At 36.7% G+C, this 23254-nt stretch overlaps 14 non-coding genes across 14 annotated transcripts; all 14 read left to right on the top strand.

Moving 5' to 3' along the window:
- Positions 1–1928: 1928 nt before the first annotated feature.
- TRNAA-UGC (transfer RNA alanine (anticodon UGC)) lies at positions 1929–2000 on the top strand. The gene has a single exon. It is a non-coding gene; the product is annotated as a tRNA-Ala (tRNA).
- Positions 2001–2850: 850 nt separating this feature from the next.
- TRNAA-UGC (transfer RNA alanine (anticodon UGC)) lies at positions 2851–2922 on the top strand. Its single transcript has one exon. It is a non-coding gene; the product is annotated as a tRNA-Ala (tRNA).
- Positions 2923–3773: 851 nt separating this feature from the next.
- Positions 3774–3845, top strand: TRNAA-UGC (transfer RNA alanine (anticodon UGC)). The gene has a single exon. It is a non-coding gene; the product is annotated as a tRNA-Ala (tRNA).
- Positions 3846–7439: 3594 nt separating this feature from the next.
- Positions 7440–7511, top strand: TRNAA-UGC (transfer RNA alanine (anticodon UGC)). Its single transcript has one exon. It is a non-coding gene; the product is annotated as a tRNA-Ala (tRNA).
- A 1762-nt stretch (positions 7512–9273) lies between these two features.
- TRNAA-UGC (transfer RNA alanine (anticodon UGC)) lies at positions 9274–9345 on the top strand. The gene has a single exon. It is a non-coding gene; the product is annotated as a tRNA-Ala (tRNA).
- Positions 9346–11107: 1762 nt separating this feature from the next.
- Positions 11108–11179, top strand: TRNAA-UGC (transfer RNA alanine (anticodon UGC)). The gene has a single exon. It is a non-coding gene; the product is annotated as a tRNA-Ala (tRNA).
- Positions 11180–12941: 1762 nt separating this feature from the next.
- On the top strand, positions 12942–13013 carry TRNAA-UGC (transfer RNA alanine (anticodon UGC)). The gene has a single exon. It is a non-coding gene; the product is annotated as a tRNA-Ala (tRNA).
- A 1762-nt stretch (positions 13014–14775) lies between these two features.
- On the top strand, positions 14776–14847 carry TRNAA-UGC (transfer RNA alanine (anticodon UGC)). Its single transcript has one exon. It is a non-coding gene; the product is annotated as a tRNA-Ala (tRNA).
- Positions 14848–15699: 852 nt separating this feature from the next.
- Positions 15700–15771, top strand: TRNAA-UGC (transfer RNA alanine (anticodon UGC)). Its single transcript has one exon. It is a non-coding gene; the product is annotated as a tRNA-Ala (tRNA).
- Positions 15772–16621: 850 nt separating this feature from the next.
- Positions 16622–16693, top strand: TRNAA-UGC (transfer RNA alanine (anticodon UGC)). The gene has a single exon. It is a non-coding gene; the product is annotated as a tRNA-Ala (tRNA).
- Positions 16694–17545: 852 nt separating this feature from the next.
- On the top strand, positions 17546–17617 carry TRNAA-UGC (transfer RNA alanine (anticodon UGC)). The gene has a single exon. It is a non-coding gene; the product is annotated as a tRNA-Ala (tRNA).
- A 1762-nt stretch (positions 17618–19379) lies between these two features.
- On the top strand, positions 19380–19451 carry TRNAA-UGC (transfer RNA alanine (anticodon UGC)). The gene has a single exon. It is a non-coding gene; the product is annotated as a tRNA-Ala (tRNA).
- Positions 19452–20303: 852 nt separating this feature from the next.
- On the top strand, positions 20304–20375 carry TRNAA-UGC (transfer RNA alanine (anticodon UGC)). Its single transcript has one exon. It is a non-coding gene; the product is annotated as a tRNA-Ala (tRNA).
- A 2674-nt stretch (positions 20376–23049) lies between these two features.
- On the top strand, positions 23050–23121 carry TRNAA-UGC (transfer RNA alanine (anticodon UGC)). Its single transcript has one exon. It is a non-coding gene; the product is annotated as a tRNA-Ala (tRNA).
- Positions 23122–23254: the final 133 nt, after the last annotated feature.

Below are 23254 nucleotides of genomic sequence, written 5' to 3'. Positions count from 1 at the left end.
ATGGTCTAATGGTTATACTTCCATAATCTAAGATGTCCCTAATAACACTGAAAAGTAGTAAATCTCTAGTGAAATGTAAAGCTGCAATCACTTTTGCATAAGAAAATAGCAGCTCTAAGGGGATATAGCTCAGTGCTTTGCATGTAGGAGGCCCCGGGTTCAATCCCAGGCATCTCCATGTTTTGCAAAATACAGCTTTTTACCATATGTAAACTCTCTAGAAGAGACACAGATAACAAGCAAACCAATAAAAGTAATCTACAGCAATAGTCAAAGTTGAATACAAATCATAAAAAATCAATCAAATATGATTATTTTCAACATCTTCTTCATAGCATTTTTCAAAGTAAAGTTCCCATTGAATGCCTATAGCCATTCTCATACACTGAGGGAAAACATATGGAAAGTAGGGAATAGTTTTTTTTATTTTCAGTGGGAACTGAAGGCGACTACCTGAGCAAAGTTTAATAAAAGAGTGAGACAAATAATATAGTAAAACTAATTGATTAAGATTGAGAGACAAGTTCAAATACTTTGTGAACAGAAAGAGGATGGACAAGGGCTTGGAGGGCAAGCGCTTAATGAAATTTTAAAGCATGGAATGATGACAACATATCAACTCTAGATAGATTGTCTGGTGAAGCATTAGTTAGCAATGCACAAGAGGCAGTCATAGCATGCATCCTTTGTGCCCTTCTACTAAATTCTGACACTGATGACCAATCAGAATGTACGAATGCCCTCTAGTTAGCAAAACTTGATCAATATCTACACCATTCATTAGTAAAAGTAGGGGATTCTGATGATAAACCATTCTCTGATGGAGAACTTTAAGAGCATTCCAATGTTCGGAATTCTCATCAGCAATGAAAACCATAAAGTCCTTGAAGTCAAGCATGGTATAATGGTTATACTTCCATCCTCTAAGATGTCCCTAATAACACTGAAAAGTAGTAAATCTCTAGTGAAATGTAAAGCTGCAATCACTTGTGCATAAATATATAGCATCTCATAGGGGATGTAGCTCGGTGGTAGAGTGCATATATGAGGACAAGGGTTCAATCCCCGGCATCTCCATGTTTTGCAAAATGCAGCTTTTTACCATATGTAAACTCTCTAGAAGAGCCACAGATAACAAGCAATCCAATAAAAGTACTCTACAGCAACAGTCAAAGTTGAATACAAATCATAAAAAATCAATCAAATATGATTATATTCAACATCGTCTTCATACCATTTTTCAAAGTAAAGTTCCCATTGAATGCCTATAGCCATTCTCCTACACTGAGGGAAAACATATGGTAAGTAGGAAATAGATTTTTTATTTTCAGTGGGAACTGAAGGCGACTACCAGAGCAAAGTTTAATAAAAGAGCGAGACAAATAATATAGTAAAACTAATTGATTAAGAATGAGAGACAAGTTCAAACACTTTGTGAACAAAAAGAGGATGGACAAGGGCTTGGAGGGCAAGCACTTAATGAAATTTCAAAGCTTAGAATGATGACAACATATCAACTCTACATAGATTGTCTGGTGAAGCATTAGTTAGCAATGCCCAAGAGACAGTCATAGCATGCATCCCTTGTGCCCTTCTACTAAATTCTGACACTGATGACCAAACAGAATGTAAGAAAGCCCTCTAGTTAGCAAAACTTGATCAATATCTACACCATTCATTAGTAAAAGTAGGGGATTCTGATGATAAACCAGTCTCTGATGGAGAACTTTAAGAGCATTCCAATGTTTGGAATGGGCATCTCCTTGCATTCTCATCAGCCATGAAAACCATAAAGTCCTTGAAGTCAAGCATGGTATAATGGTTATACTTCCATCCTCTAAGATGTCCCTAATAACACTGAAAAGTAGTAAATCTCTAGTGAAATGTAAAACTGCAATCACTTTTGTATAAATATATAGCAGCTCATAGGGGATGTAGCTCAGTGGTAGAGCGCATGCTTTGCATGTATGAGGCCCCGGGTTCAATCCCCGGCATCTCCATGTTTTGCAAAATGCAGCTTTTTACCATATGTAAACTCTGTAGAAGAGTCACAGATAACAAGCAATCCAATAAAAGTATTCTACAGCAATTGTCAAAGTTGAATACAAATCATAAAAAATCAATCCAATATGATTATATTCAACATCGTCTTCATACCATTTTTCAAAGTAAAGTTCCCATTGAATGCCTATTGCCATTCTCCTACACTGAGGGAAATCATATGGTAAGTAGGAAATAGATTTTTTATTTTCAGTGGGAACTGAAGGCGACTACCTGAGCAAAGTTTAATAAAAGAGCGAGACAAATAATATAGTAAAACTAATTGATTAAGATTGAGAGACAAGTTCAAACACTTTGTGAACAAAAAGAGGATGGACAAGGGCTTCGAGGGCAAGCACTTAATGAAATTTCAAAGTATGAAATGATGACAACATATCAACTCTAGATAGATTGTCTGGTGAAGCATTAGTTAGCAATGCCCAAGAGGCAATCATAGCATGCATCCCTTGTGCCCTTCTACTAAATTCTGACACTGATGACCAACAGAATGTAAGAAAGCCCTCTAGTTAGCAAAACTTGATCAATATCTACACCATTCATTAGTAAAAGTAGGGGATTCTGATGATAAACCAGTCTCTGATGGAGAACTTTAAGAGCATTCCAATGTTTGGAATGGGCATCTCCTTGCATTCTCATCAGCCATGAAAACCATAAAGTCCTTGAAGTCAAGCATGGTATAATGGTTATACTTCCATCCTCTAAGATGTCCCTAATAACACTGAAAAGTAGTAAATCTCTAGTGAAATGAAAAGCTGCAATCACTTTTGTATAAAAATATAGCAGCTCATAGGGGATGTAGCTCAGTGGTAGAGCGCATGCTTTGCATGTATGAGGCCCCGGGTTCAATCCCCGGCATCTCCATGTTTTGCAAAATGCAGCTTTTTACCATATGTAAACTCTGTAGAAGAGTCACAGATAACAAGCAATCCAATAAAAGTATTCTACAGCAATTGTCAAAGTTGAATACAAATCATAAAAAATCAATCCAATATGATTATATTCAACATCGTCTTCATAGCATTTTTCAAAGTAAAGTTCCCATTGAATGCCTATTGCCATTCTCCTACACTGAGGGAAATCATGTGGTAAGTAGGAAATAGATTTTTTATTTTCAGTGGGAACTGAAGGCGACTACCTGAGCAAAGTTTAATAAAAGAGCGAGACAAATAATATAGTAAAACTAATTGATTAAGATTGAGAGACAAGTTCAAACACTTTGTGAACAAAAAGAGGATGGACAAGGGCTTGGAGGGCAAGCACTTAATGAAATTTCAAAGTATGGAATGATGACAACATATCAACTCTAGATAGATTGTCTGGTGAAGCATTAGTTAGCAATGCCCAAGAGGCAGTCATAGCATGCATCCCTTGTGCCCTTCTACTAAATTCTGACACTGATGACCAAACAGAATGTAAGAAAGCCCTCTAGTTAGCAAAACTTGATCAATATCTCCACCATTCATTATTAAAAGTAAGGGATTCTGATGATAAACCAGTCTCTGATGGAGAACTTTAAGAGCATTCCAATGTTCGGAATGGGCATCTCCTTGCATTCTCATCAGCCAAGAAAACCATAAAGTCCTTGAAGTCAAGCATGGTATAATGGTTATACTTTCATCCTCTAAGATGTCCCTAATAACACTGAAAAGTAGTAAATCTCTAGTGAAATGTAAAGCTGCAATCACTTTTGTATAAAAATATAGCAGCTCATAGGGGATGTAGCTCAGTGGTAGAGCGCATGCTTTGCATGTTTGAGACCCCGGGTTCAATCCCCGGCATCTCCATGTTTTGCAAAATGCAGCTTTTTACCAGATGTAAACTCTCTAGAAGAGCCACAGATAACAAGCAATCCAATAAAAGTACTCGACACCAACAGTCAAAGTTGAATACAAATCATAAAAAAATCAATCAAATATGATTATATTCAACATCGTCTTCATACCATTTTTCAAAGTAAAGTTCCCATTGAATGCCTATAGCCATTCTCCTACACTGAGGGAAAACATATTGTAAGTAGGAAATAGATTTTTTATTTTCAGTGGGAACTGAAGGCGACTACCTGAGCAAAGTTTAATAAAAGAGCGAGACAAATAATATAGTAAAACTAATTGATTAAGATTGAGAGACAAGTTTAAACACTTTGTGAACAAAAAGAGGATGGACAAGGGCTTGGAGGGCAAGCACTTAATGAAATTTCAAAGCATGGAATGATGACAACATATCAACTCTAGATAGATTGTCTGGTGAAGCATTAGTTAGCAATGCCCAAGAGGCAATCATAACATGCATCCTTTGTGCCCTTCTACTAAATTCTGACACTGATGACCAACAGAATGTAAGAAAGCCCTCTAGTTAGCAAAACTTGATCAATATCTACACCATTCATTAGTAAAAGTAGGGGATTCTGATGATAAACCAGTCTCTGATGGAGAACTTTAAGAGCATTCCAATGTTTGGAATGGGCATCTCCTTGCATTCTCATCAGCCATGAAAACCATAAAGTCCTTGAAGTCAAGCATGGTATAATGGTTATACTTCCATCCTCTAAGATGTCCCTAATAACACTGAAAAGTAGTAAATCTCTAGTGAAATGTAAAGCTGCAATCACTTTTGCATAAGGAAATAGCAGCTCTAAGGGGATGTAGCTCAGTGCTTTGCATGTAGGAGGCCCCGGGTTCAATCCCAGGCATCTCCATGTTTTGCAAAATACAGCTTTTTACCATATGTAAACTCTCTAGAAGAGACACAGATAACAAGCAAACCAATAAAAGTAATCTACAGCAATAGTCAAAGTTGAATACAAATCATAAAAAATCAATCAAATATGATTATTTTCAACATCGTCTTCATACCATTTTTCAAAGTAAAGTTCCCATTGAATGCCTATAGCCATTCTCCTACACTGAGGGAAAACATATGGTAAGTAGGAAATAGATTTTTTATTTCAGTGGGAACTGAAGGCGACTACCAGAGCAAAGTTTAATAAAAGAGCGAGACAAATAATATAGTAAAACTAATTGATTAAAATGAGAGACAAGTTCAAACACTTTGTGAACAAAAAGAGGATGGACAAGGGCTTGGAGGGCAAGCACTTAATGAAATTTCAAAGCTTAGAATGATGACAACATATCAACTCTACATAGATTGTCTGGTGAAGCATTTGTTAGCAATGCCCAAGAGACAGTCATAGCATGCATCCCTTGTGCCCTTCTACTAAATTCTGACACTGATGACCAAACAGAATGTAAGAAAGCCCTCTAGTTAGCAAAACTTGATCAATATCTACACCATTCATTAGTAAAAGTAGGTGATTCTGATGATAAACCAGTCTCTGATGGAGAACTTTAAGAGCATTCCAATGTTTGGAATGGGCATCTCCTTGCATTCTCATCAGCCATGAAAACCATAAAGTCCTTGAAGTCAAGCATGGTATAATGGTTATACTTCCATCCTCTAAGATGTCCCTAATAACACTGAAAAGTAGTAAATCTCTAGTGAAATGTAAAGCTGCAATCACTTTTGTATAAAAATATAGCAGCTCATAGTGGTTGTAGCTCAGTGGTAGAGCGCATGCTTTGTATGTATGAGGCCCCGGGCTCAATCCCCGGCATCTCCATGTTTTGCAAAATGCAGCTTTTTAACATATGTAAACTCTGTAGAAGAGTCACAGATAACAAGCAATCCAATAAAAGTATTCTACAGCAATTGTCAAAGTTGAATACAAATCATAAAAAATCAATCCAATATGATTATATTCAACATCGTCTTCATACCATTTTTCAAAGTAAAGTTCCCATTGAATGCCTATAGCCATTCTCCTACACTGAGGGAAAACATATTGTAAGTAGGAAATAGATTTTTTATTTTCAGTGGGAACTGAAGGCGACTACCTGAGCAAAGTTTAATAAAAGAGCGAGACAAATAATATAGTAAAACTAATTGATTAAGATTGAGAGACAAGTTCAAACACTTTGTGAACAAAAAGAGTATGGACAAGGGCTTGGAGGGCAAGCACTTAATGAAATTTCAAAGTATGGAATGATGACAACATATCAACTCTAGATAGATTGTCTGGTGAAGCATTAGTTAGCAATGCCCAAGAGGCAATCATAGCATGCATCCCTTGTGCCCTTCTACTAAATTCTGACACTGATGACCAACAGAATGTAAGAAAGCCCTCTAGTTAGCAAAACTTGATCAATATCTACACCATTCATTAGTAAAAGTAGGGGATTCTGATGATAAACCAGTCTCTGATGGAGAACTTTAAGAGCATTCCAATGTTTGGAATGGGCATCTCCTTGCATTCTCATCAGCCATGAAAACCATAAAGTCCTTGAAGTCAAGCATGGTATAATGGTTATACTTCCATCCTCTAAGATGTCCCTAATAACACTGAAAAGTAGTAAATCTCTAGTGAAATGTAAAGCTGCAATCACTTTTGCATAAGAAAATAGCAGCTCTAAGGGGATGTAGCTCAGTGCTTTGCATGTAGGAGGCCCCGGGTTCAATCCCAGGCATCTCCATGTTTTGCAAAATACAGCTTTTTACCATATGTAAACTCTCTAGAAGAGACACAGATAACAAGCAAACCAATAAAAGTATTCTACAGCAATAGTCAAAGTTGAATACAAATCATAAAAAATCAATCAAATATGATTATTTTCAACATCTTCTTCATACCATTTTTCAAAGTAAAGTTCCCATTGAATGCCTATTGCCATTCTCCTACACTGAGGGAAAACATATGGAAAGTAGGGAATAGTGTTTTTTATTTTCAGTGGGAACTGAAGGCGACTACCTGAGCAAAGTTTAATAAAAGAGTGAGACAAATGATATAGTAAATCTAATTGATTAAGATTGAGAGACAAGTTCAAACACTTTGTGAACAGAAAGAGGATGGACAAGGGCTTGGAGGGCAAGCACTTAATGAAATTTCAAAGCATGGAATGATGACAACATATCAACTCTAGATAGATTGTCTGGTGAAGCATTAGTTAGCAATGCCCAAGAGGCAGTCATAGCATGCATCCTTTGTGCCCTTCTACTAAATTCTGACACTGATGACCAAACAGAATGTAAGAATGCCCTCTAGTTTGCAAAACTTGATCAATATCTACACCATTCATTAGTAAAAGTAGGGGATTCTGATGATAAACCAGTCTCTGATGGAGAACTTTAAGAGCATTCCAATGTTCGGAATGGGCATCTCCTTGCATTCTCATCAGCCAAGAAAACCATAAAGTCCTTGAAGTCAAGCATGGTATAATGGTTATACTTCCATCCTCTAAGATGTCCCTAATAACACTGAAAAGTAGTAAATCTCTAGTGAAATGTAAAGCTGCAATCACTTTTGTATAAAAATATAGCAGCTCATAGGGGATGTAGCTCAGTGGTACAGCGCATGCTTTGCATGTATGAGGCCCCGGGTTCAATCCCCGGCATCTCCATGTTTTGCAAAATGCAGCTTTTTACCAAATGTAAACTCTCTAGAAGAGCCACAGATAACAAGCAATCCAATAAAAGTACTCGACACCAACAGTCAAAGTTGAATACAAATCATAAAAAATCAATCAAATATGATTATATTCAACATCGTCTTCATACCATTTTTCAAAGTAAAGTTCCCATTGAATGCCTATAGCCATTCTCCTACACTGAGGGAAAACATATTGTAAGTAGGAAATAGATTTTTTATTTTCAGTGGGAACTGAAGGCGACTACCTGAGCAAAGTTTAATAAAAGAGCGAGACAAATAATATAGTAAAACTAATTGATTAAGATTGAGAGACAAGTTTAAACACTTTGTGAACAAAAAGAGGATGGACAAGGGCTTGGAGGGCAAGCACTTAATGAAATTTCAAAGCATGGAATGATGACAACATATCAACTCTAGATAGATTGTCTGGTGAAGCATTAGTTAGCAATGCCCAAGAGGCAATCATAGTATGCATCCTTTGTGCCCTTCTACTAAATTCTGACACTGATGACCAACAGAATGTAAGAAAGCCCTCTAGTTAGCAAAACTTGATCAATATCTACACCATTCATTAGTAAAAGTAGGGGATTCTGAAGATAAACCAGTCTCTGATGGAGAACTTTAAGAGCATTCCAATGTTTTGAATGGGCATCTCCTTGCATTCTCATCAGCCATGAAAACCATAAAGTCCTTGAAGTCAAGCATGGTATAATGGTTATACTTCCATCCTCTAAGATGTCCCTAATAACACTGAAAAGTAGTAAATCTCTAGTGAAATGTAAAGCTGCAATCACTTTTGCATAAGAAAATAGCAGCTCTAAGGGGATGTAGCTCAGTGCTTTGCATGTAGGAGGCCCCGGGTTCAATCCCAGGCATCTCCATGTTTTGCAAAATACAGCTTTTTACCATATGTAAACTCTCTAGAAGAGACACAGATAACAAGCAAACCAATAAAAGTAATCTACAGCAATAGTCAAAGTTGAATACAAATCATAAAAAATCAATCAAATATGATTATTTTCAACATCTTCTTCATACCAGTTTTCAAAGTAAAGTTCCCATTGAATGCCTATTGCCATTCTCCTACACTGAGGGAAAACATATGGAAAGTAGGGAATAGTTTTTTTTATTTTCAGTGGGAACTGAAGGCGACTACCTGAGCAAAGTTTAATAAAAGAGTGAGACAAATGATATAGTAAAACTAATTGATTAAGATTGAGAGACAAGTTCAAACACTTTGTGAACAGAAAGAGGATGGACAAGGGCTTGGAGGGCAAGCACTTAATGAAATTTCAAAGCATGGAATGATGAAAACATATCAACTCTAGATAGATTGTCTGGTGAAGCATTAGTTAGCAATGCCCAAGAGGCAGTCATAGCATGCATCCTTTGTGCCCTTCTACTAAATTCTGACACTGATGACCAAACAGAATGTAAGAATGCCCTCTAGTTTGCAAAACTTGATCAATATCTACACCATTCATTAGTAAAAGTAGGGGATTCTGATGATAAACCAGTCTCTGATGGAGAACTTTAAGAGCATTCCAATGTTTGGAATGGGCATCTCCTTGCATTCTCATCAGCCATGAAAACCATAAAGTCCTTGAAGTCAAGCATGGTATAATGGTTATACTTCCATCCTCTAAGATGTCTCTAATAACTCTGAAAAGTAGTAAATTTCTAGTGAAAAGTAAAGCTGATATCACTTTTGTATAAAAATATAGCAGCTCATAGGGGATGTAGCTCAGTGGTAGAGCGCATGCTTTGCATGTATGAGGCCCCGGGTTCAATCCCCGGCATCTCCATGTTTTGCAAAATGCAGCTTTTTACCATATGTAAACTCTCTAGAAGAGCCACAGATAACAAACAATCCAATAAAAGTACTCGACAGCAACAGTCAAAGTTGAATACAAATCATAAAAAATCAATCAAATATGATTATATTCAACATCGTCTTCATACCATTTTTCAAAGTAAAGTTCCCATTGAATGCCTATAGCCATTCTCCTACACTGAGGGAAAACATATTGTAAGTAGGAAATAGATTTTTTATTTTCAGTGGGAACTGAAGGCGACTACCTGAGCAAAGTTTAATAAAAGAGCGAGACAAATAATATAGTAAAACTAATTGATTAAGATTGAGAGACAAGTTTAAACACTTTGTGAACAAAAAGAGGATGGACAAGGGCTTGGAGGGCAAGCACTTAATGAAATTTCAAAGCATGGAATGATGACAACATATCAACTCTAGATAGATTGTCTGGTGAAGCATTAGTTAGCAATGCCCAAGAGGCAATCATAGCATGCATCCTTTGTTCCCTTCTACTAAATTCTGACACTGATGTCCAACAGAATGTAAGAAAGCCCTCTAGTTAGCAAAACTTGATCAATATCTACACCATTCATTAGTAAAAGTAGGGGATTCTGAAGATAAACCAGTCTCTGATGGAGAACTTTAAGAGCATTCCAATGTTTTGAATGGGCATCTCCTTGCATTTTCATCAGCCATGAAAACCATAAAGTCCTTGAAGTCAAGCATGGTATAATGGTTATACTTCCATCCTCTAAGATGTCCCTAATAACACTGAAAAGTAGTAAATCTCTAGTGAAATGTAAAGCTGCAATCACTTTTGCATAAGAAAATAGCAGCTCTAAGGGGATGTAGCTCAGTGCTTTGCATGTAGGAGGCCCCGGGTTCAATCCCAGGCATCTCCATGTTTTGCAAAATACAGCTTTTTACCATATGTAAACTCTCTAGAAGAGACACAGATAACAAGCAAACCAATAAAAGTAATCTACAGCAATAGTCAAAGTTGAATACAAATCATAAAAAATCAATCAAATATGATTATTTTCAACATCTTCTTCATACCATTTTTCAAAGTAAAGTTCCCATTGAATGCCTATTGCCATTCTCCTACACTGAGGGAAAACATATGGAAAGTAGGGAATAGTTTTTTTTATTTTCAGTGGGAACTGAAGGCGACTACCTGAGCAAAGTTTAATAAAAGAGTGAGACAAATGATATAGTAAAACTAATTGATTAAGATTGAGAGACAAGTTCAAACACTTTGTGAACAGAAAGAGGATGGACAAGGGCTTGGAGGGCAAGCACTTAATGAAATTTCAAAGCATGGAATGATGACAACATATCAACTCTAGATAGATTGTCTGGTGAAGCATTAGTTAGCAATGCCCAAGAGGCAGTCATAGCATGCATCCTTTGTGCCCTTCTACTAAATTCTGACACTGATGACCAAACAGAATGTAAGAATGCCCTCTAGTTTGCAAAACTTGATCAATATCTACACCATTCATTAGTAAAAGTAGGGGATTCTGATGATAAACCAGTCTCTGATGGAGAACTTTAAGAGCATTCCAATGTTTGGAATGGGCATCTCCTTGCATTCTCATCAGCCATGAAAACCATAAAGTCCTTGAAGTCAAGCATGGTATAATGGTTATACTTCCATCCTCTAAGATGTCTGTAATAACACTGAAAAGTAGTAAATTTCTAGTGAAAAGTAAAGCTGCAATCACTTTTGTATAAAAATATAGCAGCTCATAGGGGATGTAGCTCAGTGGTAGAGCGCATGCTTTGCATGTATGAGGCCCCGGGTTCAATCTCCGGCATCTCCATGTTTTGCAAAATGCAGCTTTTTACCATATGTAAACTCTCTAGAAGAGCCACAGATAACAAGCAATCCAATAAAAGTACTGTACAGCAACAGTCAAAGTTGAATACAAATCATAAAAAATCAATCAAATATGATTATATTCAACATTGTCTTCATACCATTTTAAAAAGTAAAGTTCCCATTGAATGCCTATAGCCATTCTCCTACACTGAGGGAAAACATATGGTAAGTAGGAATTAGATTATTTATTTTCAGTGGGAACTGAAGGCGACTACCTGAGCAAAGTTTAATAAAAGAGCAAGACAAATAATATAGTAAAACTAATTGATTAAGATTGAGAGACAAGTTTAAACACTTTGTGAACAAAAAGAGGATGGACAAGGGCTTGGAGGGCAAGCACTTAATGAAATTTCAAAGCATGGAATGATGACAACATATCAACTCTAGATAGATTGTCTGGTGAAGCATTAGTTAGCAATGCCCAAGAGGCAGTCATAGCATGCATCCTTTGTGCCCTTCTACTAAATTCTGACACTGATGACCAACAGAATGTAAGAAAGCACTCTAGTTAGCAAAACTTGATCAATATCTACACCATTCATTAGTAAAAGTAGGGGATTCTGATGATAAACCAGTCTCTGATGGAGAACTTTAAGAGCATTCCAATGTTCGGAATGGGCATCTCCTTGCATTCTCATCAGCCATGAAAACCATAAAGTCCTTGAAGTCAAGAATGGTATAATGGTTATACTTCCATCCTCTAAGATGTCCCTAATAACACTGAAAAGTAGTAAATCTCTAGTGAAATGTAAAGCTGCAATCACTTTTGCATAAGAAAATAGCAGCTCTAAGGGGATGTAGCTCAGTGCTTTGCATGTAGGAGGCCCCGGGTTCAATCCCAGGCATCTCCATGTTTTGCAAAATACAGCTTTTTACCATATGTAAACTCTCTAGAAGAGACACAGATAACAAGCAAACCAATAAAAGTAATCTACAGCAATAGTCAAAGTTGAATACAAATCATAAAAAATCAATCAAATATGATTATTTTCAACATCTTCTTCATACCATTTTTCAAAGTAAAGTTCCCATTGAATGCCTATTGCCATTCTCCTACACTGAGGGAAAACATATGGAAAATAGGGAATAGTTTTTTTTATTTTCAGTGGGAACTGAAGGCGACTACCTGAGCAAAGTTTAATAAAAGAGTGAGACAAATGATATTGTAAAACTAATTGATTAAGATTGAGAGACAAGTTCAAACACTTTGTGAACAGAAAGAGGATGGACAAGGGCTTGGAGGGCAAGCACTTAATGAAATTTCAAAGCATGGAATGATGACAACATATCAACTCTAGATAGATTGTCTGGTGAAGCATTAGTTAGCAATGCCCAAGAGGCAATCATAGCATGCATCCCTTGTGCCCTTCTACTAAATTCTGACACTGATGACCAAACAGAATGTAAGAATGCCCTCTAGATAGCAAAACTTTATCAATATCTACACCATTCATTAGTAAAAGTAGGGGATTCTGATGATAAACCAGTCTCTGAAGGAGAACTTTAAGAGCATTCCAATGTTTGGAATGGGCATCTCCTTGCATTCTCATCAGCCATGAAAACCATAAAGTCCTTGAAGTCAAGCATGGTATAATGGTTATACTTCCATCCTCTAAGATGTCTCTAATAACACTGAAAAGTAGTAAATTTCTAGTGAAAAGTAAAGCTGCAATCACTTTTGTATAAACATATAGCAGCACATAGGGGATGTAGCTCAGTGGTAGAGCGCATGCTTTGCATGTATGAGGCCCCGGGTTCAATCCCCGGCATCTCCATGTTTTGCAAAATGCAGCTTTTTACCATATGTAAACTCTCTAGACGAGCCACAGATAACAAACAATCCAATAAAAGTACTCGACAGCAACAGTCAAAGTTGAATACAAATCTTAAAAAATCAATCAAATATGATTATATTCAACATCGTCTTCATACCATTATTCAAAGTAAAGTTCCCATTGAATGCCTATAGCCATTCTCCTACACTGAGGGAAAACATATGGTAAGTAGGAAATAGATTTTTTATTTTCAGTGGGAACTGAAGGCGACTACCTGAGCAAAGTTTAATAAAAGAGCGAGACAAATAATATAGTAAAACTAATTGATTAAGATTGAGAGACAAGTTTAAACACTTTGTGAACAAAAAGAGGATGGACAAGGGCTTGGAGGGCAAGCACTTAATGAAATTTCAAAGAATGGAATGATGACAACATATCAACTCTAGATAGATTGTCTGGTGAAGCATTAGTTAGCAATGCCCAAGAGGCAGTCATAGCATGCATCCTTTGTGCCCTTCTACTAAATTCTGACACTGATGACCAACAGAATGTAAGAAAGCCCTCTATTTAGCAAAACTTGATCAATATCTACACCATTCATTAGTAAAAGTAGGGGATTCTGATGATAAACCAGTCTCTGATGGAGAACTTTAAGAGCATTCCAATGTTCGGAATGGGCATCTCCTTGCATTCTCATCAGCAATGAAAACCATAAAGTCCTTGAAGTCAAGCATGGTATAATGGTTATACTTCCATCCTCTAAGATGTCCCTAATAACACTGAAAAGTAGTAAATCTCTAGTGAAATGTAAAGCTGCAATCACTTTTGCATAAGAAAATAGCAGCTCTAAGGGGATGTAGCTCAGTGCTTTGCATGTAGGAGGCCCCGGGTTCAATCCCAGGCATCTCCATGTTTTGCAAAATACAGCTTTTTACCATATGTAAACTCTCTAGAAGAGCCACAGATAACAAGCAAACCAATAAAAGTAATCTACAGCAATAGTCAAAGTTGAATACAAATCATAAAAAATCAATCAAATATGATTATTTTCAACATCTTCTTCATACCATTTTTCAAACTAAAGTTCCCATTGAATGCCTATTGCCATTCTCCTACACTGAGGGAAAACATATGGAAAGTAGGAAATATTTTTTTTTTATTTTCTGTGGGAACTGAAGGCGACTACCTGAGAAAAGTTTAATAAAAGAGCGAGACAAATAATATAGTAAAACTAATTGATTAAGATTGAGAGACATATTCAAACACTTTGTGAACAAAAAGAGGATGGACATGGGCTTGGAGGGCAAGCACTTAATGAAATTTCAAAGCAAGGATTGATGACAACATATCAACTGTAGCTAGATTGTCTGGTGAAGCATTAGCTAGCTAGCCCAAGAGGCAGTAATAGCATGCATCCTTTGTGCACTTCTACTAAGTTCTGACACTGATGACCAAACAGAATGTAAGAAAGCCCTCTAGTTAGCAAAACTTGATCAATATCCACACCATTCATTAGTAAAAGTAGGGGATTCTGATGATAAACCATTCTCTGATGGAGAACTTTAAGAGCATTCCAATGTTCGGAATGGGCATCTACTTGCATTCTCATCAGCAATGAAAACCATAAAGTCCTTGAAGTCAAGCATGGTATAATGGTTATACTTCCATCCTCTAAGATGTCCCTAATAACACTGAAAAGTAGTAAATCTCTAGTGAAAAGTAAAGCTGCAATCACTTGTGCATAAAAATATAGCATCTCATAGGGGATGTAGCTCAGTGGTAGAGCACATGCTTTGCATGTATGAGGCCCTGGGTTCAATCCCCGGCATCTCCATGTTTTGCAAAATACAGCTTTTTACCATATGTAAACTCTGTAGAAGAGTCACAGATAACAAGCAATCCAATAAAAGTACTCTACAGCAATTGTCAAAGTTGAATACAAATCATAAAATATCAATCAAATATGATTATATTCAACATCGTCTTCATACCATTTTTCAAAGTAAAGTTCCCATTGAATGCCTATTGCCATTCTCCTACACTGAGGGAAAACATATGGAAAGTAGGGAATAGTTTTTTTTATTTTCAGTGGGAAATGAAGGCGACTACCTGAGCAAAGTTTAATAAAAGAGTGAGACAAATGATATTGTAAAACTAATTGATTAAGATTGAGAGACAAGTTCAAACACTTTGTGAACAGAAAGAGGATGGACAAGGGCTTGGAGGGCAAGCACTTAATGAAATTTCAAAGCATGGAATGATGACAACATATCAACTCTAGATAGATTGTCTGGTGAAGCATTAGTTAGCAATGCCCAAGAGGCAATCATAGCATGCATCCTTTGTGCCCTTCTACTAAATTCTGACACTGATGACCAAACAGAATGTAAGAATGCCCTCTAGATAGCAAAACTTGATCAATATCTACACCATTCATTAGTAAACGTAGGGGATTCTGATGATAAACCAGTCTCTGATGGAGAACTTTAAGAGCATTCCAATGTTTGGAATGGGCATCTCCTTGCATTCTCATCAGCCATGAAAACCATAAAGTCCTTGAAGTCAAGCATGGTATAATGGTTATACTTCCATCCTCTAAGATGTCTCTAATAACACTGAAAAGTAGTAAATCTCTAGTGAAATGTAAAGCTGCAATCACTTTTGTATAAAAATATAGCAGCTCATAGGGGATGTAGCTCAGTGGTAGAGCGCATGCTTTGCATGTATGAGGCCCCGGGTTCAATCCCCGGCATCTCCATGTTTTGCAAAATGCAGCTTTTTACCATATGTAAACTCTCTAGAAGAGCCACAGATAACAAACAATCCAATAAAAGTACTCGACAGCAACAGTCAAAGTTGAATACAAATCATAAAAAATCAATCAAATATGATTATATTCAACATCGTCTTCATACCATTTTTCAAAGTAAAGTTCCCATTGAATGCCTATAGCCATTCTCCTACACTGAGGGAAAACATATGGTAAGTAGGAAATAGATTATTTATTTTCAGTAGGAACTGAAGGCGACTACCTGAGCAAAGTTTAATAAAAGAGCGAGACAAATAATATAGTAAAACTAATTGATTAAGATTGAGAGACATATTCAAACACTTTGTGAACAAAAAGAGGATGGACATGGGCTTGGAGGGCAAGCACTTAATGAAATTTCAAAGCATGGATTGATGACAACATTTCAACTCTAGATAGATTGTCTGGTGAAGCATTAGCTAGCTAGCCCAAGAGGCAGTAATAGCATGCATCCTTTGTGCACTTCTACTAAGTTCTGACACTGATGACCAAACAGAATGTAAGAAAGCCCTCTAGTTAGCAAAACTTGATCAATATCCACACCATTCATTAGTAAAAGTAGGGGATTCTGATGATAAACCATTCTCTGATGGAGAACTTTAAGAGCATTCCAATGTTCGGAATGGGCATCTACTTGCATTCTCATCAGCAATGAAAACCATAAAGTCCTTGAAGTCAAGCATGGTATAATGGTTATACTTCCATCCTCTAAGATGTCCCTAATAACACTGAAAAGTAGTAAATCACTAGTGAAAAGTAAAGCTGCAATCACTTGTGCATAAAAATATAGCATCTCATAGGGGATGTAGCTCAGTGGTAGAGCACATGCTTTGCATGTATGAGGCCCTGGGTTCAATCCCCGGCATCTCCATGTTTTGCAAAATACAGCTTTTTACCATATGTAAACTCTGTAGAAGAGTCACAGATAAAAAGCAATCCAATAAAAGTACTCTACAGCAATTATCAAAGTTGAATACAAATCATAAAATATCAATCAAATATGATTATATTCAACATCGTCTTCATACCATTTTTCAAAGTAAAGTTCCCATTGAATGCCTATTGCCATTCTCCTACACTGAGGGAAAACATATGGAAAGTAGGGAATAGTTTTTTTTATTTTCAGTGGGAAATGAAGGCGACTACCTGAGCAAAGTTTAATAAAAGAGTGAGACAAATGATATTGTAAAACTAATTGATTAAGATTGAGAGACAAGTTCAAACACTTTGTGAACAGAAAGAGGATGGACAAGGGCTTGGAGGGCTAGCACTTAATGAAATTTCAAAGCATGGAATGATGACAACATATCAACTCTAGATAGATTGTCTGGTGAAGCATTAGTTAGCAATGCCCAAGAGGCAATCATAGCATGCATCCTTTGTGCCCTTCTACTAAATTCTGACACTGATGACCAAACAGAATGTAAGAATGCCCTCTAGATAGCAAAACTTGATCAATATCTACACCATTCCTTAGTAAACGTAGGGGATTCTGATGATAAACCAGTCTCTGATGGAGAACTTTAAGAGCATTCCAATGTTTGGAATGGGCATCTCCTTGCATTCTCATCAGCCATGAAAACCATAAAGTCCTTGAAGTCAAGCATGGTATAATGGTTATACTTCCATCCTCTAAGATGTCTCTAATAACACTGAAAAGTAGTAAATCTCTAGTGAAATGTAAAGCTGCAATCACTTTTGTATAAAAATATAGCAGCTCATAGGGGATGTAGCTCAGTGGTAGAGCGCATGCTTTGCGTGTATGAGGCCCCGGGTTCAATCCCCGGCATCTCCATGTTTTGCAAAATGCAGCTTTTTACCATATGTAAACTCTCTAGAAGAGCCACAGATAACAAACAATCCAATAAAAGTACTCGACAGCAACAGTCAAAGTTGAATACAAATCATAAAAAATCAATCAAATATGATTATATTCAACATCGTCTTCATACCATTTTTCAAAGTAAAGTTCCCATTGAATGCCTATAGCCATTCTCCTACACTGAGGGAAAACATATGGTAAGTAGGAAATAGATTATTTATTTTCAGTAGGAACTGAAGGCGACTACCTGAGCAAAGTTTAATAAAAGAGCGAGACAAATAATATAGTAAAACTAATTGATTAAGATTGAGAGACAAGTTTAAACACTTTGTGAACAAAAAGAGGATGGACAAGGGCTTGGAGGGCAAGCACTTAATGAAATTTCAAAGCATGGAATGATGACAACATATCAACTCTAGATAGATTGTCTGGTGAAGCATTAGTTAGCAATGCCCAAGAGGCAGTCATAGCATGCATCCTTTGTGCCCTTCTACTAAATTCTGACACTGATGACCAACAGAATGTAAGAAAGCCCTCTATTTAGCAAAACTTGATCAATATCTACACCATTCATTAGTAAAAGTAGGGGATTCTGATGATAAACCAGTCTCTGATGGAGAACTTTAAGAGCATTCCAATGTTCGGAATGGGCATCTCCTTGCATTCTCATCAGCAATGAAAACCATAAAGTCCTTGAAGTCAAGCATGGTATAATGGTTATACTTCCATCCTCTAAGATGTCCCTAATAACACTGAAAAGTAGTAAATCTCTAGTGAAATGTAAAGCTGCAATCACTTTTGCATAAGAAAATAGCAGCTCTAAGGGGATGTAGCTCAGTGCTTTGCATGTAGGAGGCCCCGGGTTCAATCCCAGGCATCTCCATGTTTTGCAAAATACAGCTTTTTACCATATGTAAACTCTCTAGAAGAGCCACAGATAACAAGCAAACCAATAAAAGTAATCTACAGCAATAGTCAAAGTTGAATACAAATCATAAAAAATCAATCAAATATGATTATTTTCAACATCTTCTTCATACCATTTTTCAAAGTAAAGTTCCCATTGAATGCCTATTGCCATTCTCCTACACTGAGGGAAAACATATGGAAAGTAGGAAATATTTTTTTTTTATTTTCTGTGGGAACTGAAGGCGACTACCTGAGCAAAGTTTAATAAAAGAGCGAGACAAATAATATAGTAAAACTAATTGATTAAGATTGAGAGACATATTCAAACACTTTGTGAACAAAAAGAGGATGGACATGGGCTTGGAGGGCAAGCACTTAATGAAATTTCAAAGCATGGATTGATGACAACATTTCAACTCTAGATAGATTGTCTGGTGAAGCATTAGCTAGCTAGCCCAAGAGGCAGTAATAGCATGCATCCTTTGTGCACTTCTACTAAGTTCTGACACTGATGACCAAACAGAATGTAAGAAAGCCCTCTAGTTAGCAAAACTTGATCAATATCCACACCATTCATTAGTAAAAGTAGGGGATTCTGATGATAAACCATTCTCTGATGGAGAACTTTAAGAGCATTCCAATGTTCGGAATGGGCATCTACTTGCATTCTCATCAGCAATGAAAACCATAAAGTCCTTGAAGTCAAGCATGGTATAATGGTTATACTTCCATCCTCTAAGATGTCCCTAATAACACTGAAAAGTAGTAAATCACTAGTGAAAAGTAAAGCTGCAATCACTTGTGCATAAAAATATAGCATCTCATAGGGGATGTAGCTCAGTGGTAGAGCACATGCTTTGCATGTATGAGGCCCTGGGTTCAATCCCCGGCATCTCCATGTTTTGCAAAATACAGCTTTTTACCATATGTAAACTCTGTAGAAGAGTCACAGATAAAAAGCAATCCAATAAAAGTACTCTACAGCAATTATCAAAGTTGAATACAAATCATAAAATATCAATCAAATATGATTATATTCAACATCGTCTTCATACCATTTTTCAAAGTAAAGTTCCCATTGAATGCCTATTGCCATTCTCCTACACTGAGGGAAAACATATGGAAAGTAGGGAATAGTTTTTTTTATTTTCAGTGGGAAATGAAGGCGACTACCTGAGCAAAGTTTAATAAAAGAGTGAGACAAATGATATTGTAAAACTAATTGATTAAGATTGAGAGACAAGTTCAAACACTTTGTGAACAGAAAGAGGATGGACAAGGGCTTGGAGGGCAAGCACTTAATGAAATTTCAAAGCATGGAATGATGACAACATATCAACTCTAGATAGATTGTCTGGTGAAGCATTAGTTAGCAATGCCCAAGAGGCAATCATAGCATGCATCCTTTGTGCCCTTCTACTAAATTCTGACACTGATGACCAAACAGAATGTAAGAATGCCCTCTAGATAGCAAAACTTGATCAATATCTACACCATTCCTTAGTAAACGTAGGGGATTCTGATGATAAACCAGTCTCTGATGGAGAACTTTAAGAGCATTCCAATGTTTGGAATGGGCATCTCCTTGCATTCTCATCAGCCATGAAAACCATAAAGTCCTTGAAGTCAAGCATGGTATAATGGTTATACTTCCATCCTCTAAGATGTCTCTAATAACACTGAAAAGTAGTAAATCTCTAGTGAAATGTAAAGCTGCAATCACTTTTGTATAAAAATATAGCAGCTCATAGGGGATGTAGCTCAGTGGTAGAGCGCATGCTTTGCATGTATGAGGCCCCGGGTTCAATCCCCGGCATCTCCATGTTTTGCAAAATGCAGCTTTTTACCATATGTAAACTCTCTAGAAGAGCCACAGATAACAAACAATCCAATAAAAGTACTCGACAGCAACAGTCAAAGTTGAATACAAATCATAAAAAATCAATCAAATATGATTATATTCAACATCGTCTTCATACCATTTTTCAAAGTAAAGTTCCCATTGAATGCCTATAGCCATTCTCCTACACTGAGGGAAAACATATGGTAAGTAGGAAATAGATTATTTATTTTCAGTAGGAACTGAAGGCGACTACCTGAGCAAAGTTTAATAAAAGAGCGAGACAAATAATATAGTAAAACTAATTGATTAAGATTGAGAGACAAGTTTAAACACTTTGTGAACAAAAAGAGGATGGACAAGGGCTTGGAGGGCAAGCACTTAATGAAATTTCAAAGCATGGAATGATGACAACATATCAACTCTAGATAGATTGTCTGGTGAAGCATTAGTTAGCAATGCCCAAGAGGCAGTCATAGCATGCATCCTTTGTGCCCTTCTACTAAATTCTGACACTGATGACCAACAGAATGTAAGAAAGCCCTCTATTTAGCAAAACTTGATCAATATCTACACCATTCATTAGTAAAAGTAGGGGATTCTGATGATAAACCAGTCTCTGATGGAGAACTTTAAGAGCATTCCAATGTTCGGAATGGGCATCTCCTTGCATTCTCATCAGCAATGAAAACCATAAAGTCCTTGAAGTCAAGCATGGTATAATGGTTATACTTCCATCCTCTAAGATGTCCCTAATAACACTGAAAAGTAGCAAATCTCTAGTGAAATGTAAAGCTGCAATCACTTTTGCATAAGAAAATAGCAGCTCTAAGGGGATGTAGCTCAGTGCTTTGCATGTAGGAGGCCCCGGGTTCAATCCCAGGCATCTCCATGTTTTGCAAAATACAGCTTTTTACCATATGTAAACTCTCTAGAAGAGCCACAGATAACAAGCAAACCAATAAAAGTAATCTACAGCAATAGTCAAAGTTGAATACAAATCATAAAAAATCAATCAAATATGATTATTTTCAACATCTTCTTCATACCATTTTTCAAAGTAAAGTTCCCATTGAATGCCTATTGCCATTCTCCTACACTGAGGGAAAACATATGGAAAGTAGGAAATATTTTTTTTTTATTTTCTGTGGGAACTGAAGGCGACTACCTGAGCAAAGTTTAATAAAAGAGCGAGACAAATAATATAGTAAAACTAATTGATTAAGATTGAGAGACATATTCAAACACTTTGTGAACAAAAAGAGGATGGACATGGGCTTGGAGGGCAAGCACTTAATGAAATTTCAAAGCATGGATTGATGACAACATATCAACTGTAGCTAGATTGTCTGGTGAAGCATTAGCTAGCTAGCCCAAGAGGCAGTAATAGCATGCATCCTTTGTGCACTTCTACTAAGTTCTGACACTGATGACCAAACAGAATGTAAGAAAGCCCTCTAGTTAGCAAAACTTGATCAATATCCACACCATTCATTAGTAAAAGTAGGGGATTCTGATGATAAACCATTCTCTGATGGAGAACTTTAAGAGCATTCCAATGTTCGGAATGGGCATCTACTTGCATTCTCATCAGCAATGAAAACCATAAAGTCCTTGAAGTCAAGCATGGTATAATGGTTATACTTCCATCCTCTAAGATGTCCCTAATAACACTGAAAAGTAGTAAATCTCTAGTGAAATGTAAAGCTGCAATCACTTTTGCATAAGAAAATAGCAGCTCTAAGGGGATGTAGCTCAGTGCTTTGCATGTAGGAGGCCCCGGGTTCAATCCCAGGCATCTCCATGTTTTGCAAAATACAGCTTTTTACCATATGTAAACTCTCTAGAAGAGACACAGATAACAAGCAAAGCAATAAAAGTAATCTACAGCAATAGTCATAGTTGAATACAAATCATAAAAAATCAATCAAATATGATTATTTTCAACATTTTCTTCATACCATTTTTCAAAGTAAAGTTCCCTTTGAATGCCTATTGCCATTCTCCTACACTGAGGGAAAACATATGGAAAGTAGGGAATAGTTTTTTTTATTTTCAGTGGGAACTGAAGGCGAATACCTGAGCAAAGTTTAATAAAAGAGTGAGACAAATGATATAGTAAAACTAATTGATTAAGATTGAGAGACAAATTCAAACACTTTGTGAACAGAAAGAGGATGGACAAGGGCTTGGAGGGCAAGCACTTAATGAAATTTCAAAGCATGGAATGATGACAACATATCAACTCTAGATAGATTGTCTGGTGAAGCATTAGTTAGCAATGCCCAAGAGGCAGTTATAGCATGCATCCTTTGTGCCATTCTACTAAATTCTGACACTGATGACCAAACAGAATGTAAGAATGCCCTCTAGTTAGCAAAACTTGATCAATATCTACACCATTCATTAGTAAAAGTAGGGGATTCTGATGATAAACCAGTCTCTGATGGAGAACTTTAAGAGCATTCCAATGTTTGGAATGGGCATCTCCTTGCATTCTCATCAGCCATGAAAACCATAAAGTCCTTGAAGTCAAGCATGGTATAATGGTTATACTTCCATCCTCTAAGATGTCTCTAATAACACTGAAAAGTAGTAAATTTCTAGTGAAAAGTAAAGCTGCAATCACTTTTGTATAAAAATATAGCTGCTCATAGGGGATGTAGCTCAGTGGTAGAGCGCATGCTTTGCATGTATGAGGCCCCGGGTTCAATCTCTGGCATCTCCATGTTTTGCAAAATGCAGCTTTTTACCATATGTAAACTCTCTAGAAGAGCCACAGATAACAAGCAATCCAATAAAAGTACTCTACAGCAACAGTCAAAGTTGAATACAAATCATATAAATCAATCAAATATGAT

This window comes from Taudactylus pleione, unplaced genomic scaffold (assembly GCF_031769625.1).
Source record: "Taudactylus pleione unplaced genomic scaffold, aTauple2 ptg000070l, whole genome shotgun sequence".
Classification (NCBI taxonomy): Eukaryota; Metazoa; Chordata; class Amphibia; order Anura; family Myobatrachidae; genus Taudactylus; species Taudactylus pleione.
Note: the sequence above shows the minus strand (reverse complement) of the source record. Positions and strands in the feature narration are given on the sequence as shown.